General features: G+C 39.9%; 1 protein-coding gene across 4 annotated transcripts in view; it reads right to left on the bottom strand.

Annotated features, from left to right (window-relative positions):
• Positions 1–18,648, bottom strand: part of TAB2 (TGF-beta activated kinase 1 (MAP3K7) binding protein 2) — a 92,812-nt gene that overhangs the window by 40,421 nt on the left and 33,743 nt on the right. Inside the window, exon 2 of one of the 4 annotated variants that reach the window (XM_040965275.1) lies at positions 1,172–1,468. The exons of 2 other annotated variants lie outside the window; for them this stretch is intronic. The gene's annotated coding sequence lies outside the window, so the exon portion shown is untranslated. Of the gene's footprint in view, positions 1–1,171; positions 3,016–18,648 lie in introns of those variants that run through there. One more of the 4 variants, XM_040965274.1, reaches the window with a different exon arrangement.

The raw sequence follows: 18,648 nt of genomic DNA, 5'->3' as shown, positions 1-18,648 counted from the left end.
GTGTCACATAAAAAAAAATCATCTGAAATAATAAAAAAAAATTACAAAAACCACCCGAGGTACTGGTGCCCGAGGTACTGGTGTTACGGCATAGTGGGCAAAGATACTGCCTATCATGCCAGCATCCCATGTATGGGGCTAGTTTGAGTCCAGCTGCTCCTCTTCTGATCTAGGTCCCCCACTAATGCCCTTGGGAAGGCAGCAGAACATGGCCCGAAGATGTGGGTTCCTGAACCCATGGGGAAGACCTAGATAAATCCTCTGGAACTCTCTCTCCCTCTCTCTCATAACTTTGACTTAAAAAAAAATGAAATGTGCTTAAAATCAACCTCATTAAAATCTAGGGGTTTACTTAAGAGTAAGGGAAACTGCCCAATATAATAAAAAAAGAAATCATGTATGTATGAAGAATGGCTGTATTATGGAGAAAAGAGCAAAGAAACCTGTAAGAAGGACGTTAGGAAGCTACTACTATGGTCAAGCTGGGAATGCTAACAGCCACACTACAGGGATGCAATGCAGACTGGGGATAGAGCTGCGGAAAACTCACTGAATATTCAGCAAGTGAAATGCTATGGAACTAGATGATGGACTAGAAACCGAGAGGATGGGAAATAAGTGTCAAGATTGATTTCTGATTTGGTCTCAACTATGAACTAGGGAATGATGAAAAGGATCACATGTACAAATCAGAGGATCATAGATCTGGTTTTGAACACGTAGAGTTCAGGGTGCATCCCAAAGCAGGCATCGCTCAGGGAGCTGAGACACGCAGATCTGTGGAGCTCAGAGGGGAAATTCAAGCTATAGATAAAAATCTTTAAGCCATTTCCAGAGCTGGCAATAATGTTAGTACAGATGAGATAATAAATACTACTAATGGCATAATTTCAGAACATGCGAAGAAACAAATTCTTGGTTAATTATGGCTAACGCATTAATACACCCATTTTTTTTTCACAAGGGTCAATATTCCTTCCACCCCCAAAATATGAGTAGTATGTTTTAAACACTGACTTTTAAATATCTTAATTTCTTGTTCAGGAAACACGACACTATTCTATACAGAAAACTTAAGTTCAAATAACACACCTACACCTAAACAGTTCAAAAAGCAGTGCTACAAAGCTCTATCAAGGAGACCAGCAGTTCCCCTGCCTCATGCCTTTACCTGGTTTCTACTCGGCACAGGTGACCCGTGTTAACACTCAGCTGCTTCTCTGTGTTCCTACAGAATCATAAAAGGGGATCAGGTGTTCAGCTGGACAGTTGAGCTGCTAAGGATGTTGTCGCCCCACGTAGGAGTGTCTGGCTTTCAGACTTGGCTCCATTTTCTACGCATGTGAATCCCAGGAGGCAGCAGTTGATGTCTTAAGTGGTTGGGTCCCTCTCTACCATGAAGAGGATATGGACTGAATTCCCAGCCCCTTGCTTCCACTTGGCGCAAGTGATTCAGTAGATGGAAGATCTTTCAAACAAAAAAGGGATGAAAAAAAATTAAAATTCCCTTAAAAAAAAAAAAGAGCTGTTGCTTGAATTTTCTTTTTTAAAAAACTATGGATTTTCTATTACAGAAATTAAAGATCTATAATTCAGTCTCAACACACCCATCCACTCACAATTTTCAGCCTATTTTTCTGCTCAGTTGCTTCTCAATTTTGCTTAAGCAATATTCTGTATTTACCCCTGGGAAGTGTTTTTAATTTAGTTATTTCAGTTATAATAGACAGGGAGACAGGGACTGCAGCTCCAATATTCTTTCCCAAACTAGCGATTCAAGAAGAAAACTATGTTTTTTATCAGTAAATCGTACAATGTTAAACAAATTGCAGTTGGCTTCCCATCAAATCCAACAAAAGGGAAAAGCTCTCAAAATTCTAACCCTGGGAGAAACAGGAAAAAGGGAAGGACGAGGTGGAGGGAGAGACACTACTTAGATGGGGCTCATCACTTTATAGTAAATAAGCCATGCAAGAAGACCTTAAAACCAAACAAGCAACCAAAACAATCACTTCAACAATAAGGAAAAGTTTGAGTGAAGCTGAATGCTCTTGACAATTCTCCCCTTTCCAAGGACCCCACAATATTTTCAGAAAATAGGCAATTACTATGTTATTTAATATGCCAAAGCCTAAGCAAACTCCAATTATCTAAATTCTTTGGAGGTTCTCACCTTCTGATATGCATGCAAGAGCAAACAAAGCACCCATGTATCAAAGTAATTTATCTGCAAAAACTGGCACTCAATGTTTAAATAAAAGATTAGGGAATGGAATACAGTAGGCCACAGAACTGAATTTATTATAGGTTTTTATGATCATTTGGCAAACTTGTATATGTTCTTCTACTATATTAATTTAATTACAGAAGAGTATTTACACTGTTATCTCAATAGACACTCCTAAGCACCAGTTAGGAAAATCCACTCTTGTTTTGGTGATGAAAAAGTCTTCAGTTCTGATATCATGATGTACTGAGCTAATAATTCAGACTCACTTTTGTTAGAATCAACTAAAACCACTGAAAAACTAGATTTGTTTCAATACACAGCAGAACTTGTAAGAAAAAACTGCCTGATGTCAAAAACTTGAAAGCCAGATAGCCAGAGCACAAGTCAAAATGCTGTGGTGCTACCAGGGAGAGGATGAGGAGCTAGGACAGGGGGTAGAGTTACTAGGGTTGGACACACTGGCACCAGGCTTTAAATACCATCAATAGGCCGACTTTATGGTCATATAAGAGATATTTTATTTAAATGAGATGATTTTATAAAGCCCAGATTCTGGAACATTCTCTTTATTGCTGTCAAAGCAATATTGCCTCAACCCACTGTTATACAGAAGCCAAAGACCATTGAAATCCCTAGGAACCATGGTTGAGAAGGGAAAGCTGCCCTTAGAAATTAAAATCACATGATGGTGCTGTGCAGTAACAGCCTAAGCCTCTACATGTGTTGCCAGCATCCCAAATGGACATCAGTTTGTGTCCTGGCTGCTCCACTTCTGATCTAGTTTCTTACTAACAGCCTGGGAAAAATAATGGAAGATGGCTCAGGACTTTGACTCCTCACCCACATGGGAAACTTGGAAGGAGTGTCTGGCTCCTGGCTCTAGACCAGCCCAGTGAATGGAAGGCCTGTTTCACTGTATTTCTTTCCCTCCCTGTAATTCTGCTTTTCAAATAAAAACAAATAAATCTCAAAAAAATTGAAAGCCAGATGCACCATATACATATACAGGTGTGGAATCAAAATTTAATTTACAGGTGTACAGAAGATACTCCAAAAGAAAGTAAGATTTAGAAAAGGTTTTTGGCTGGTGATATATGGGTTTCCTGACAGAAACTAATGCAGAACTACTTTGAAAGAGTATTTTAACCCTGGCACCAAGTGATTCCTAGATGAAAAACAAGATCATGCTGAAGATTAACTAATGATAAACCAAATTCAAAACCACAAATAAATAATTCTTCATGAGTAAGAATGAGGAATACCAAGTGGATGATTAGAATCTAAGAACGCAAGACTACAGGATAACCTGCAGGAAGCTGCAAGACAGAAATATTTAAAATGATTGCAAAGATAAAAGAAGGAAAAGAAACCACAAAGATAATATATAAAGTAAAAATGCAGATTTGAAAAAGGATCACTGAGGACTTCTAGAAAGCGAAATACCATCACTGCGATGCAAAAACCAAGAGCAAAAGAGACTGAGCAAACAGGATGTGAGAACCAGCAGTTATGAGAACAGCAACCAGAAAGCAGAGGGCTTACTTCAGGCAGAGAGATCCGTGGAAACTAAACCCATCAGTCAGAAGGAAAACATGCATCTGGCAGAGACTTCCAGGAGGAAAGATGAAGGAGACGCAACATTCAAAGAGACAGTGGCTGAAAATACGGGCACATTGAAGATGTGAGTTAAGTGACAGGGGAAAAAGAAAACAGAGTGCAAAATACACTGCAGGAAGATGGAAACTGCTCCCAACACAGTCCATCTCTGGAGCAATGAGCCACAGATTACAAAAGCTCAAGCAAATGCCAGAAGATAATAGAACATACAGGTATGCATTTCTGAGGAACTATACCTGTTCATCTAACTTAATGTGCAGACTCTCTGTGCAATTTCACATGTAGAAATTTATTTACAGAAATAGGTGATCATGCAAAGATTAAAAAAAAAGATGATTATTAGAATACCACTTACAATACCAGAATTTAAAAGCCACTTCAATAGCAGACAGTCATGGTATTTCCACATGAGGGACTATGTAAAAGTACTGTGGGGTACAAGATTCTTCTGCACATACTCACATGGACTTTCCCTAGCAAAGTTCAAAGAGGGGAAAAGTGTTAACTAAAGATGCACAAAGTGCTAACAAATAATGAGTAATGTAATCCCATTTGTTTTTGGTAGAGTTTTTACTTTGTACATACCAAGATTGTTTGAAATCTTACACTGAGAACATTCTACTTTCAAAAAGTACAAACAGATCATGTACATTTTTAGGCACTAATGTTACAAACGTTAACCATTGGTGGACGAAATAGTCAAGGTATCTGTAATACTAAACAAACAAACACACTATGTGGTCCCCTAAAATGACAGGTATATGGCAAATTACTATAGGAAATTCTATGAAAAAAAACAAAGTCTACTTCTAACAAATCAGCTATAGAGGAGATTTTAATATTGAATTCATTTCAGACTCAAAACATTAGATCGAATAGCTCCCAAACCACCTAAATCCCTTACTCTAACAGGGAATATTTCATTCAGGGTCTGATATCAATGTTTTATTAAGGCTACTTATAGCTTTTTTTTTTTTCCTTTAGATCCACCCTCATTTGCTACAGTCTGAGTGTTTATGTTTCCTGCAAATACTTGAAACCCTACCCCAAAGTGTGATGGCACCAGCCAAGAGGGGCCTGTGGGAGGTGATCCCCTGTGAAGGTCAAAGCCTCATCTATGCAGTTAGGGCCCTCAGGAAAGAGGCCTTAGGGTGCTTCTCCGCCCAGCCCACCATACAAAGACGCAGCCAGGAGGCACCTAACACAAGAAAGCAAACCCTAGACATGCTGCACCCTGAGCTTAGACTGGTGAGAAATCAACTTCTTGGGAACAGGCTATGTAGCTTCAGGAGCCTGAACAGACTCAACCCTGCATCTTATTTCTGTTGCTCTTGTTTCCACTGTTGTTCATTCTGATAACCCATATTTGGATGTATACAAAAAGCTATTAATTTATTTATTTTAAGATTTACTCATTTATTTGAAAGAATTATAAAGAGAAAGGAAAAGAGATTTTCCATTTGCTGATTTGCTTCCCAAATGACCCCAATGGCCTGGATTGAGCAAGGCCAAACCAGGAGCCTGGAGCCAGAAGCTTCATTTGGGTATCCCGTGTGGGTTCAGGGGTCAAAACACATATTGGCAGGAAGTTGGGTTGGAAATGGAGCAGCTAGAACTTGAAACAGTGGCTCCCATGGCTGCTGGTGATGTGGTTGGTGGCTTTACCTGCTGCACCAGCAGTGTTCTGACAGCCTACTTCAATGGGGCCAGACTTACTAAGTTTTCTATGAGTGCCTGCTGATGCCAATCTCCAACTAAGGTGGAACTAGAATTATCACAGACATGAAAGGCTATCATGATAAAACTCAGAGGTGTGTGAATTCACTAATTCTAACAAATCCATTTGAAAACTCAAAATATTATCAATTACTTCTCAAAGTGCATTTTCAAGGGCTGTTATTATATGTTACTAAAAACAAGTCTTTAGCAGCAATAAGCTTAAGAATGCTGTTGCGTAATGTTAAGGGAACTGTCTTTACTGCTGGACTGTAATATGAACTCTGAGTTTGGGATTCCAGAGGCAGATGCTCTATTTTCCACTAGGAGAAATACTACCATACAAACAAGGTAACCAAAAGGCAGTGACAGCTTTCTGTATTAGCAGCTTATTCTTTGGAAATAATTCCATTTAACAATATTTACATGAGAAAGTTCCAGTTCAGTGTAAAATATCCTAAACCTAAACCCTAGAAAGAATTAAAATGCTGAAGTTTTGGAGAGCTAATTTGCACACTGTTATCCATTATTATCTATCACATAGACATTACAATTCTAAAAACTTCAGGAAAATGAAAGGAAATAGTCCTATATTTTTTTGTTAGAGCCAGAGAATATATTATCATCAAGTGGATCACTATTTTCACTGGGGGAAAAATTAAAATTAGAAGCAAAACAAACAAAAAAGCATTGGTATAATGGCAGTGAAATTATAGAAATATTCCAATGTGCATGATGAAAATATGAATGGGTTTTCATATTTCTTTTTTTTTTTTTAAGAAAAGTGTCTTGCCCCTCCCTGGTCATGCTGTAACACCTGCAGAGGACCATTCTTGTGAGCACTGCCCAGTGACTCTCCTTCCTTAATGCACATCAACATTGCCTGTGAAGGCAGTGGCAACAAGTACGTCTGAGGAAGGAGAACAGGAGATGTCTGAGAGCCGGGAGAGACCTGAGACTTCCTTCCCCTGTACTTTTCTGGGTGGCTGCTGAATCCTGTACCACATGACTAGGTCACCTATCCAAAGAGGGAGGAAGGCAGGACGAAGCACAGGTGGTTGTAAAAGCAACCCTACAGAAAAGGTGAGGCCACGTTGGGGCAGCAAGACAAACCTAGTGAGGTTCCAGATACAGGGTTTAGGCATCTCTGTCACTAAAACCAAAACAAAATACCCCCCAAGTAACTCAGATAGGCAGCTAGCACAGAGAGCCCCGGAGCCATTACTGCCTCCTAACAGAGCTGATGACGGTCCAATCAAGTCAATCCTGAGTGGGCAGGAGGAAACAAACTTCAACCCTTAAAACTGTGGTCCTTAGGATTTCTTTTATATCTATCTATCTATCTATCTATCTTACAATTTGTAGGGGTTTATAAAATTTTTAACTGATTCACAAAACTACATATTTCTAGGACATCGATGATATTTTGCTATGAGCATTCACTGTAATGTTCAAATTAAGGCAAACTTATCTCCTCAAACATTTATCCTTCAAGATATCTTTCAGATACACATTCTAGTGCAAAAACTAGTGTCTTTCCTCATGTAAAAGGTGTTTCCTGGGCTGGCACCTATGGCTAAGACACTGGACTAAAGTTAATAAAATAAAAAGGGATCATTAAAATGAAAGTTAACAACAAATCTTTTCCATGAGTGGCTAGAAATTTCTATGTAATTGGATATAAAGATATAATTGGTGGAAGAGAAAACTGCTCCTCTACACTACATAAATGGGTTCTGCAAGCTACATCAGGAATTCAGGGCAAACATCCGGTACGACAAACTCAAACAGAACACATTAAATCAACTAAAAATAAATATAAACTATAAAATAAAATCTTTTCTTAACCAAGTCAACTTCCAAACTATTCCGTTATCATGGAAATATTATAAAAAGTAGATGGTGGAGGGCCTGTGTTGTGGCATAGCCAGTTAAGCTGCAACCATTGTGATACTGGCATGTCCTATGGCATGCTGGTTCAAGTCCCAGCTGTTGCACTTCTGATCCTGTTCCCTGCTAATGCAACAGGGAAAGCAGCAGAGGATGGCCCAAATGCATGGTCCCTGTTACCCAGGTTGGAGACTCAGATGAGGCTCCTGACTCCTGGCTTCAAACCATCCTAGCTCTGGCCACTGGGATCATTTGGAGAGTGAACCAGTGGATGCAGGATCTCTCTGTGCCTCTCATTCTCTCTCTGTAACTCTATTTTCTAATAAAACAAATAAAATCTTTAAAAAAAAAAAACTAGGATTGACTTTATAAAAGTTACTTAGAATTAAAGATTTAAAATTTAAGTTTTAAAATTACTACTTTAAAAACAAATAGTGGCCTGGCAAGATGGCTCAACTGGTTAATCCTCCCCTTGCAAGGACTGGGATCCCTTATGGGTGCTGATTTGTGTTTTGACTGCTCTATTTCCCACCCTGCTCCTTCCTGATTGCCTGGGAAAGCAGTGGAATATGGGCCAAAGCCTTGGAACCCTGTACCAGTATGGGAGACCTGGAAGAAGTTTCTGACTCCTGACTGGCTCAGCTCTGGCCGTTGTGGCCATTTGGGGAGTGAACCAGTAGGTGGACGGTCTTCCTCTCTGTAAATCTGTTTTTCCAATGTTTTTATTTTTATTTATTTATTTATAATGCAATTCCATAAGTTCTGGGATTTCCCTTTCCCCTTCAGATATCCCCTCCCCCTACCTATTTCCCCCACACTATGATAACACTATAGTCCTTCATAAGCAGTCATCCGTCTGTCATTCTGCTATTTAAGTGTATCCTGACATTGCAGGTACAGACAATGGGGCGGAGAGTCAAGCATCCTATTGTCAAGATATATTTAACAGTTTCATTGGGAATCCATTTTGATTTGAAAGTAGATATGCATACTGTATTGTATCTTCACATCTAGATATGGTAGCATCTATTACACAGTTAACATACATTTCCTTAAATGAAAAGCCATAAAATAAAAACCAACCATAGGAATAAAGTTAATAACGTTACAACACCATGAAGCTGGATAACATGCTATAGAATGAACTATGTGTCACTGAAGAAATGAAACATAAAGTAAAAAAAAAAAAGTTTGACCTATGAGTCACTGAAGAATTTAATGAGAAAAGAAACTATTTTGAAAAAACGAAAAATAAAAACAAAAATATCAAACCCCAGAAGTTGCAGCAAAAACAGGCTATTGATCTTAGATTTTCCATGTGGGTTGCCTTATATCACAGAGAACATATGGTAGAACCTCGTTCTTTTTAATGGCCGAGTAGTATTTCCTGGAATAGGTATACCACAGTTTATCTACGCCTCTTTTGACAGGCATCTGGGTTGTTTCCGTGTCTTTGCTATTATAGATTGTGCTGCTGTAAATATAGGATTATAGATCCCTTTCTCATATACAGAACTTGTTTCCTTTTAATATATCCCCAGCAGTGGGATAGCAGTGGGATATGGCAGGTCAATTTTCAGTTCTGTTAGCCCTCTCCATACCAATTTTCATAGTGGTTGTATTAGCCTATACTTCCACTAACAGTGAAGGACATTTTTCTCCCTACAGCCACACCAGCAGGTGTTAGTAGAGTTCTAAATGTAGGCCAGTCTCACTGGAGTTAGGTGGAACCTCAATGTGGTTTTCACTGGTATTTCCCTGATGGCTAGGGAGCCTAAGCACATTTTCATATGTCTACTAGCCATCTGAATTTATCCTTTTGAAAAATGTCTGTTCATTTCCTTTGCCCATTTCTTCACATAGTTTTTTGTTTTGCTGTCACTGGGCTTCTGAAGCTCTTTATAAATCCTGGATATTAGTCCCCTTTTAGTCGTATAATGTGCAAACCTTTTCTCCCATTCTTTTGGTTGCTTCTTTATTGATCATCTTCTTTAAGCTTTGTAGTCTGATGTAGTCCCATTTGTTTATTTTGGCTTTGACTACCTGTGCTTCTGGCCTTTTCCAAGAAATCTTTCCCCATTCTTATATTTTGGAGAATGTAAGTAGATCTTTTTTTATAGAATAAATTTTCCTAAAGAGTCAACTTCCTAAAAGGAGAACTTAAAGAAACAGTTTTCTACTTTAGTCATCAGTGTTTCAAAAATTTTCTGAGGAAAGATGTTAACAGTTAAAAATAGGCAATCTGGGCTTGATGCAGTGGCATAGTAGCTAAAGTCCTCGCCTTGCATCCATCAGGATTCCAAATGGGAACAGTACGTGTCCCAGCTGCTCCACTTCCCATCCAGCTCCCTGCTTGTGGCCTGGGAAAGCAGTCAAGGAAGATTCAAAGCCTTGGGACCCTGCACCCTGCACCCTGCACCTAGGGAGACCTAGAAGAAGCTCCTGGCACCTGGGTCCTGGCTTCGGATCGGCTCAGTTCTGGCTGCTGTGGCTACTTGGGGAGTGAGCCAGTGGATGGAAAATCTTTCTCTCTGTCTGTCCTTCTCTCTGTAAATCTGACTTTCCAATAATAATAATGATAATAATAATAATAATAATACGGTAATCCAATAGTGCTAAATATTTCAACCTCAATTCCATATAGGTTAGCATTACCTCACAAAAGGAGACCAAATTATTAAGTGAGAGAACAAATTTAAGCACAGTATTTGACACATAGTTGTAGCTGACTAAATCTAACTCCTAGGCGTCCTTGTTTGTTTATGAAATTTAACCTGTCACCGATTTTCAATGTCTTCCTGGGCAAATCATTGAATTTTTCTATGCTTTAGTTTCCTCAACTATAAAATGGTAATCAACACATTATGAGAATGGTTCATCTACGTAAGACATAAAACACAACTGTATTTTGTGTGTAATTGTGTTACACCTGCCTGGCCTTCAGCAAAGGACATAAACTGGAAGAAATAATATTTACTCTATGTCTGATGAATTTCCACAAACTACACAAACTACAAAAGAAAAACATCTCAGCAAACAGAGCACCTGCTATCCTGGCTGGGCAGCAGTACAAGAGCTCCGGGACTCTTGGACACCCTCTTTCTCCATCTATAAGGGACAAACAACTTGTCTCATCAGAAAACCGACCAAGTGTCCTGAAAACTCCAACAGTATTGTGCTGTGTAGAGAACTAAATACATATCATTTTAGCTTGATCACATTCTTAAGCAACTGTGAGTTTTACTGGAACAAACTTATTTTAACAAAGAAAAATTTAGTTCATACTGAACACTGAAATCAAAAGCATAAACAAACTGGACTTCTCAACTGCAGATTTTTGCTCAGCTAATGGATAAGAAAATGACAAGATCTTTCCATTTCCATATAACCTTAAATTAAATTTGTTTCCACAGTAACTACTAGCAATAATAATTCTTTCTGTAAACCATGGAAGCCTGGGTTGGACAGGGACCTAGGAGGTTATTTTATACGATGTATCTGCTGAGAGGTTAGAGAAAAATGCAGTTGCCAGAATGCATGTTCCACTCACCAATCTAATTTCACCCATTACAATAGCCCCTAATCACAAATAAAATTCTTTATTTAGGCAATTTAGTTCCAAAGTGAATAGACTGATCTTTATCTTGCTCACTATTGTATTTCAAACACTTAGTGAACAGCAAGCAGAGGCTTAGTAAAGGCTGCAGAACATCTCTAACTACCTATCCAAATGTATCCATTTTTAAAAAAAGATTTATTTATTTTTATTGCAAAGTCAGATATATAGAGAAGAGGAGAGACAGGAAGATCTTTTGTCTGATGGTTCACTCCTCAAGTAACTGCAGTGGCCAGTGCTGCGCTGATCCAAAGCCAAGAGTGAGGAACTTCCTCCAGGTCTGCCACACGGGTGCAGAGTCCCAAGGCTTTGGGCTGTCCTTGACTGCGTCCCCAGGCCACAAGCAGGGAGCTGGATGGGAAGCAGAGTTGCCAGGATACGAACCAGTGCCCAAATAGGATTCTGGAGCATTCTAGGCGAGGCCAGGCCCAGTATCCAGTTTCAAAAGTCCACTGTAAGAGGGGTATCTATCACCCAAACTGAAGTATTTTCTTGGCTAAAAGTCATTTCTGACAGGGGTGGGGAATGTTTTCCTGCCAAGGGCTGTCTGGATTTTTATAACATCATATGCAGGTCACACAAAATTATCAACTTAAAAATCAGCCTGCTATAGAGTTGTTGAATTTTGAGTCCTGCCTGTGGTGCCTTGGCAGAGTCAGACCAAATGATTCTGCAGCCCTTAAACAGCCCAAGGACCAGATGTTCTCCACCCCTGTATCATATCTGTTTTGAAATTGTAAATATTTTCTAACACAATTGACGCATTAGAGAAGAATTTGAGCTTTAACTGGAATTTTGCCATAATGTGATTTGCAAGAAACATGAAAGACACAGCTAGCTACGACAAGCTCCATGCAGTCAACCTGAACACACATCCCAACCTGGCTGTCACACAGCACACGGGGTCAGGTCTGGTGGCCTGATAAAAACCCTTTGTTGACCACTATGAGTAACTCACACACTGCATCCCTTCCTACGTTCACTTCCATAAACAAACTTCAGATCTTGTTCCATCACGTATTCTTAACCATAACCTTCAAAACAATTTCATAGATGAAGTTTCTGAGTGTTGAGCTTTTGCCATAAGCTATGTATTGTAGTTATTTTTCATGATTTTGCACAACATAGTGATTCTCAGAAATCCAGATGCTACATTTAACAGAACTGACTCGATGTCACAATTCCTCTGACCTCTTAACAGCAACCTCCCTGGGATGTCTAGTGGAAAGCAGAATGTTCCAGCTTCTCCATTGGCTGTCAACATGATGCTGACAGCTTCTTGGCACTAACTGTAACTGTATCTGCTCTATGGATTGGCTGACAATATCAGAATGCATAAATTATTCTTAAATACTACTGAAGACAGAAAAAAAGCACTGATAGTTTGAATAGCTGAATGATGGTATAATTTTCTAAATTAAAGTTTAACTTTTTTGACTTCAATATTATCTAAGTATTCACTATTTCAAATATTGTCTACATTACTGATGTATTATGCAAGTATTATATCATATGTCAGCCTCACAATATTCAGTGTACGTCACATGTGATTAAAATAACAAGTGTCATTAATTTTTTAAAGTTAATTAACTTGAAAGGTAGAACATTAGAGAAGGGGGAAGTAGGAGACAGTAAAAAACAATCTTAATCTCTTCTTTTCAATTTCATTTGGGGCCAGTGGCTAATCCTCCACTGGAAATGCTGGCGTCCACAAGGGTGCCTGTTCTAGTCCTAGCTGCTCTACTTTTGATCCAGCTCTCAGCCTATGGCTGACTTTGGATTGGTTCAGAATCAGCAGTTGTGGTCATTTGGAGAGTGAGCCAACGGACAGATCTCAGTCTGTCTCTTTTTCACTTTGTAACTCTGCCTTTCAAGTAAAAAATAAATCTTTAACAAATTATTTATCGGGCCCGGCGCGCTGGCGCAGTGGTTAAGGTCCTCACCTTGCAAGCCCAGGATCCCATATGGGTGCCGGTTCTAATCCCAGCAGCCCCACTTCCCTTCCAGCTCCCTGCCTGTGGCCTGGGAAAGCAGTGGAGGACCACCCAAAAGCTTTGGGACCCTGCACCCGCGTGGGAGACCCAGAAGAGGCTCCTGGCTTCGAATCAGCATAGCATCGGCCGTTGTGCTCACTTGGGGAGTGAATCATCGGATGGAAGATCTTCCTCTCTGTCTCTCCTCTCTGTATATCCACCTTTCCAATAAAGAAAATAAAAAATTAAAAGAAAAACAAATTATTTATCAATTTAAAAAGAAGTATTACAGAGAGTGAGGACAGAAGGCACGGGGAGGGGTGGGGCGGATATGGAGAGACAGAGAGAAAGAAAAAGACAGAAAACAGAGACAGAGACTTCTGGTAGACTGCTCAAGTGTCTGCAATGGCCAGGGATGGGTCAAGCAAGAAGTCAGGACCCTTTCTCCTAGGTTTCCCATGTGGGTGCAGGGGCCCAAATATTGGGGCCATCCTCTGTAGTTCTCCCAGGTGCAGAAGCAGGGACCTAGAGCAGCAGAGGCAGGTGGTTGCTTTACCTGTTATGCCACTATGCCAGTTCTCCTCAAAGATTGATCTTTCACCCACTAGTGCACTTCCAAATGACTGTAACAGCCTGGAGCCAGGAACTGCATCTGAGTCTTCTGTAAGGGTGGCAGAGGCCCAAGCTCATGGGGCCATCCTTTGCTGCTTTCCCAAGGCTATTAGTAGGGACCAGGATCAGAAGTGGAGCAGGTGGGACTTCAACAAGCACTCCAAAATGGGATGCTGGAATTAAGCAGAGGCTTAACACTGTATCTTGATACTGGATCTTGGGCTGGCATGCCCACCTGGAGTCCTTGTGGCTCCACTCTGATCCTGCTCCTTGCTAATGGTCTATGAAAGCAATGCAGGATGGCCCAAAGTCTTGGGGCTGTGCACCTACATGGGAGACCCCAAAGAAGTTCCCTGCTTCAGCCATTTAAGGAGTGATTCAGCAGATGGAAGATCTCTTGCTGTATTTCCCTCCCTATGTAACTCTAACTTTCTAATAAAATGCATAGCTCTTAAACAACAACAACAACAACAACAAAAATCAATGCTGGGTTCAAAATGTTGGTAATTGAACCTAAAAGTATTTGTGCTATTTTTACAGCATATTTATTGAAATTATATTTTTGGGGAGCATGGCTCTAATCATATCAAATCATAGCACTCTTCAAAAAACTCTGTAATATCAAGCTATTTTTCCAGATAAAATCTAAGAATCACAGCTATGCAACAACAAACCAAAAATTCAAATATTATCCCCATTTTAGGTAGAAATAAGAAAATAAATATCAAATGTTAGCATAAAATAGTTATAGGGGGTCAGCACTGTAGGGCAGCTGGTAAAGCTGCTGCCCTCAGTGTGGGCATTCCAGAAAGGCACTGGTTTGAGCCCTGGCTGTCCCATTTCTAATTCAGCACCCCTGCTAACAGCCTGAAAACAGCAGCAGAAGATGACAAGTAAAGCTTCTGGCTCCTGGCTTCAGCCTGGCCCAGGGCTGGCTGCAGCAGCCACCTTGGAGGGAGAACAACAGATCTCTATATTCCCCTCACCTCCTCTGTAACTCAAAATAAGCAAATACATCGCTAAAAGAAGGAAAGCTGTAATATGGAAACACTTTATACAGATGACCAGTTATTTGCAAGATAAAAATAACAGAACATTTTTTAAAAAAAGATTTATTTATTTATTGGAAAGTCAGATATACAGAGAGGAGGAGAGACAAGAGGAAGATTTTCTGTGCGATGATTCACTCCCCAAGAGAGCGCGACAGCCGATGCTATGCCAATCCGAAGCCAGGAGCCAGAAACCTCTTCTGGGTATCCCACATTGGTGCAGGGTCCCAAAGCTTTGGGTCGTCCTCGACTGCTTTCCCAGGCCACAAGCAGGGAGCTGGAAGGGAAGTGGAGCTGCCGGGATTAGAACTGGTGCCCATATGGGATCCGGGTGCGTTCAAGGCGAGGACTTTAGGTGCTAGGCCACCACACTGGGCCCAATAGAACATTTTTTTAATAGAACATTTTTAACTTGCTGGTGTAGCAAGTTAAGCCAACAGCCTGTGACACCACTGTCCCACATGGGTATCAGTATAATAACTGGCTGCTCCACTTCAGATCCAGCTCCCTGCTGGTGTTCCTGGGAAAGATGGCTCAAGTGCTTGCGCCCCTGTACTCATGTAGGAAACCTGCCATTGCAGCCATTTGTGAAGCAAATCAGCAAATGCAAATAAACTTTGAAAAAATAAGGAACATACCAAATCAGTCATTCAAATGCTATTGACTCAAAGTTTGTTATTAAATCTGCAGGGAGCAAAAGATTGTCACCCTAAACTACTTATCTCAGCTAATATAATAATAAGGTCTGTAATAATTCACTTTCTAATGAAAACCAATAACCATTGAAACATCATGATCCACATTGCCTCCTCTTACAATTTCCCAATTGTCTCACTGGATGCGTTGCCCTTAGGCCATGAATGTGACCACTTCTTATGGTTATAAGGCTTGCCAGCTCTAAGTTTTCTTAAAGGAAAGTGTAAGTCAGCCTCGTGGGCAGTTTAGGTGTTGTGGATTTGTGGGGGAATGCCACCATTTTCTAAGGATCAAGGAGGGCGCAATAAAGCTAAGACAAAGTGATTATACTTCACCAAAACACTACAATTGCGTACATGGTGCACATTTTCTAATTCATATCTTTTTTATTTTCCAACACATCAGGGTTTTAAGATGGAAACAAAGTTACCTTTTGTTGTCCATTTGACCTTAGTTTTAGAATAATCTATAATATGCATAAATAGCTTCAAGAGAAAATTAAGACCTTAGTATAGTAAATTCCTATTTATAGGTAAAACGGAAAGGAAACGTAAATTAAGTACTTGAAAAACCCAAGAAGATGAGCCAAGATGTACAAGATTAACAGGGGAAAAATGGGACCAAATAAAGGGCTGGGACTGTATGGAGATCAGTGGTAAGAGGTCCTCACAGCATTCTGAGGCTCCCTGTTAAGGATGGCTGCCCCTGTACCTATTACTGAAACAGCCTCAGTGTCCACCAAAGACAACTAAACAATTGGATTATTGCACAGCTACATTCAGAAGCATCACACAGCTGTTTTTAGTACAGCAGGATACCAAATAATTAAACTGGAAGATCTATGAGACATTACTTGCTGGATAAATTAAAATGCAAAACCCATACATGCTATATACCCATAGATAATATGATAGATAAAACAATAACCCATATGTAACGTGATGCCTTTTGTGTTAAAATACACAAAAAGAAACTTTAAATAATTTTTGCTATGAAAAGTTCAGAAAAACATATCATTTTGCAGAGGGTCATACAAGGATATACAGTCACTCCTCTACGTTTTAAATATATATCTGTGTATTACTTATATAGGTAAACATATGCTTATGATATCTAGAACAGAATAGGTATTTTTCCTATAAAATTATTTCCTCTATATTTCCCATAATGTTGCTTGTATTCTGGTATGTGGATAGAAAAACAAGAAGAGAGTAGAACAAGTTACTTGAAAGTACCTGACTGGACACGGTGTGATGGCTCAGGGGTTAAATCTTTGCTTGAATGTACCAGGATCCAACATGGGCACCGGTTTGTGCTCACTTCCCCTCCAGCCCCCACTTGTCCCACTTCCCCTCCAGCTCCCTGCTTGTGGCCTGGGAAAACAGTGGAGGATGGCTCAAAGCCTTGGAACCCTGCACCTGCATGGGAGACCTGGAAGAAGCTCTTGGGTTCTTGGCTTTGGATCAGCACAGCTTTGGCCGTGGTGGCCACTTGGAGAGTGAACCAATGGATGGAAGGTGTTCATCTCTGTAAATATGTCCAATAAAAATAAATCTTATTTAAAAAGTACCTGACTGACGATAGGTCCTGAACTCAAAGCTTATGTTGTCCATGATGAAAATGTTACTGAAGTATGGTTAATAGATCCAGATCCAGCAATGATTATTACAATATGAAAGATACTTAGATTTAAAAAAATATTTATTAATTTATTTGAGGCAGAGACAGATAGTCACAGAGAAAGCACCTATCCACTCTTCTACTCCCCGAATGTCTGCAGTGACCTTACCTGGACCAAAGCTAGGAGCCAGGAAGTGTGTGGCAGGACCCAGCTCTTTGAGCCAACAGCACTGCATTCCACAGCCTGCACCGGTAGGAAGCAGGATTTGGGAATCCACTTCAAACATTGCCTTACAGGATGAGAAGCCCTCTCACCTGCTGGGCTAAATGCTTCATTTCCCTGTTGCTTATGGTTCACAAGATTAGAGGTCGGTGACTAACCATAATTAGTCTCCTGATACATAACTTGAAACAAAAAAGTCGGGCATCATTTTTCACCCAAAGTCTAGTTCAAGGTGAACTATTGTAACTCCAGTCCTCAAATTGAGTAAGCAGTACTCATTTGCCAAGGAGAAGGCTTACCTGATTACAACCAGTTAAGGGATCATAGAGAAGTAGGTTCATTGTTATTACTAAGAATCAGAGGCCCTCCACACCCTTTGGGAAATTATCATGCACAAAGATGGCTAAGACACATTGCTAACTCTGAGCTTACAGCATAACTGCCATGGTTCAGCACTTCTTTTGGGTCAGATCCTGTGCAGAAATAAGGTGAACATGTGTTCTCACATTTCTGCAATGTGAAACCACAACTTTTTATACAATGCCTGACAAATACCCATAAAGAATAAATGCCCTCCTTAATGCTAACAGATCTGTAATGGATTCCCACTGCTCACTAAGTCCAAAGTCCTTTATCTGACATTTGAAAATATGTATGGCACCATTCATCTCCCATCACATCTCCACTGTTCTTTAAGCATGTAGACATAATTTTTCTAAGAGATTATAACTTTGTTCTCATAATTTTAGAATTTCTTCTGCCGCTTTCTGAAGGATCTAACTCAGCAGAAACATTATTCACTAAATTTATTCTCTCTGGCATGCCAAAGAATACAGTTTGTGTCTCTACTCTTTTATATTACTTTCATTCCTTCAGATGTGCAGGGTCTTGGTTCCAAAATTCCCCTCTCCTGAGGATATTAAAAGCCATTGATGCTAAAACCCTTTATAGTAAATGCTATTATTTGCATATAACCTACATATTCTCCCCATACACTTTAGATCGCCTCTAAATTACTTATACAATGTAAATACCATGCAAATAGTTGACATGTAGTGTCATGTAAGGACAAAATGTCTGTCCTTGTTCAGTAAAAATGGAAGGACTGTAAGTCTAACCTGTAGATGTGGAACTGACAGCATGGAGGGCAGACTGCACTGGTCTGGAAGCTCAGTGAAACAAATTCCATCAAGTTCTACACCCTACTCTGCCAAGTTGTTTACACACAATCACACCCAACTGATGCTGGCCCCCTAACCAATCTCCTCCCGGTTAAGAATCTAGGGCACTGGGAAACCTCAGTTTTTAGTTCTGTCACTTTTAAAAAATTTTTTTTAAAGATTTATTCTTCTTATTTTTTTATTGGAAAGGCGGATATACAGAGAGGAGAGACAGAGAGGAAGATC

Source organism: Ochotona curzoniae, unplaced genomic scaffold (genome assembly GCF_017591425.1).
Source record: "Ochotona curzoniae isolate NIBS_2020 unplaced genomic scaffold, NIBS_Ocur_1.0 scaffold_3890, whole genome shotgun sequence".
In the NCBI taxonomy this organism is placed as follows: Eukaryota; Metazoa; Chordata; class Mammalia; order Lagomorpha; family Ochotonidae; genus Ochotona; species Ochotona curzoniae.
The sequence above is the reverse complement of the archived record's forward strand: the minus strand, read 5'-3'. Positions and strand labels throughout refer to the sequence as shown.